The following is a 2,030-nucleotide window of genomic DNA, read 5'->3' as shown; positions in this document are numbered from 1 at the left end:
TTTTCTGAGCACCAAAGTTCAGCACCAGGGGTTAAAAAGAGGTGGCTAATCATGTTAAGGCTGGCAGTTTAGCCTCAGTAGGGAAAATCTCTAAAGGCTGGCACAAAGAATCGCTGCTAGCTCTGTCAAGGGGTGAGCCAACGCAAAGCGGATCCCACTTCTATCTGGCTTTACACAAGAACAACAACAGCATTTGTACAAAACTACCATTTTTAGTACAACAGATGCTGCTTCTTGCAAGCAGAGCTAGTCCAACATGCTTGCAGCAAGCTTTCTAAACAAGGGCTGTGGGAAGAGAGGACATATGTTTTTAATAACATCTTATAAACATTTACGGGAAGCAGCAGCTACATTCCATATAAAGGCATTTGGTGTGTTTGTGCAGCATGGTGTGAGTGGATAGGAGGGGAGCCTCAGTACAGATAATTAATTTCTTTATATTGAGCGCTTACACAAATCCACCACAAAAGTTTTCAGGGCCCCTGCTGCTACTCAGCATATGAATACACTGACAGGCAAGGGGCTGTAACAATATATGGTACAAAGCACGCAACATGCTTCGGTTTTGCCATTTAGGGTTTCGACACTTAGCTCGGAAAGCCAACGTGGAGCTGCACATAGGAGCAGCAGCATGGCCACACAGCACTTAACCATGCCAGCACAACAAAGACAGCCGGACTCCACGGTCTTGGGGGCTTTTCCAACCGGAGAGAGTCTGAGATGGAGCCAGCAGACATCAGCTGCTGTTGGACAGAGCCAGGCACCTTCCCAGTGAGCAACAGCAAAGCCACACCTGCTAAAAGGTGAATCACCTCCACAGAGCCATCCAGCATCCCCGACTTGTCCAATATGAACTGTTCAAAGTCAGACTTTCATAAGCTGCTTCAAACACTTTCTGCTTCAACTACCAGTGATTTTCAAAAGCTCCTGTCCAACAGGAAGATGCCATGTACATGTAGACCAAGTCACAGCAGGAAAACATGGCTCATCCTTTGAGCCCAACCTTGTGAAGCAGATCAGATACGCATGTGAATGTCAGCCCATCAGATTCAACAGGTTAGGAGACACGCACACAAGCAGCCTTTTCGCTCCAAGATTTTGCTGCTTCTTCTGCCTAGTATTTTACAAAAATCCAACCAAACACACAGCAGCAACAAGCAGCATCCAGGCCTATTACACCACCAAGACTGAGTGTCAGTGTGCAGGGAGCTCTTAGGCTCTCTGACTTGCTCGGTTCAAAGTCACCCCACTGGCCCACTCATCGCCATCTGCCTGGGCAGAAGGACAACAGAGGGGGCTTCAGGGCCCCCACAGACAGCACTTACTGAAACAGGTAACTCTGAAGGGGTCTGCTTTCAGTCTAAAAGTGGCACTCTCATCCCGATACCTGCATGTGACACAGCTTGTATCTGGAGGGAGGCTGTCCCCATGCCCACCAGGATTAAGGGCTGTAATTTTGAACAGATTACCTTCCAAAGTCAGTCCAATCGCCCATCCTATCCCTGCTGATGACAGCTCCCACCTGAACAGGCGCTAAGCATCGCTTACTCCCACGTATTGCCACTGTAACCTACAGTTTCTCATTGCTCTGTGTGAAAGAGAGTTCTAGGCAGGGTTTCCAATTGAAACCAGTATTTATCAATGCATGCCTGCAGGACACAGTGCAGTGGAGTGCTGTGAATAAACAATGAGCGCTGCTCAGGAGTTGGGACTGCTCAGTTTTAAGTTCGGTGAAGTCTCGGAAAAATCAATTGCACTTAGGAGAACAATCACAATCCCAGAAGGAGAATACACCGAGTACCTGGGGTGTGCTTAAAGCAGCAAGAGGAGTTAACACGCAGCGCGGGCTCAGGATGGGGTTTGCAAGTAATCACCGCTCTGGGGTCTCAGAATTAGCTTTTCCTAGTGTTCACTGGGGGCTGTGCACACACGGAGCTGAAAGCAAATGTAAGGATTCTCTGTCCAATTCCAAATGTTTAGCAAGTGACAGAAAAGTGACTGGACAGACTCAGGCATCACTTCGTCTCATC

Source organism: Eurypyga helias, unplaced genomic scaffold (assembly GCF_000690775.1).
Source record: "Eurypyga helias isolate BGI_N326 unplaced genomic scaffold, ASM69077v1 scaffold41572, whole genome shotgun sequence".
Classification (NCBI taxonomy): domain Eukaryota; kingdom Metazoa; phylum Chordata; class Aves; order Eurypygiformes; family Eurypygidae; genus Eurypyga; species Eurypyga helias.
The sequence above is the reverse complement of the archived record's forward strand: the minus strand, read 5'-3'. Positions refer to the sequence as shown.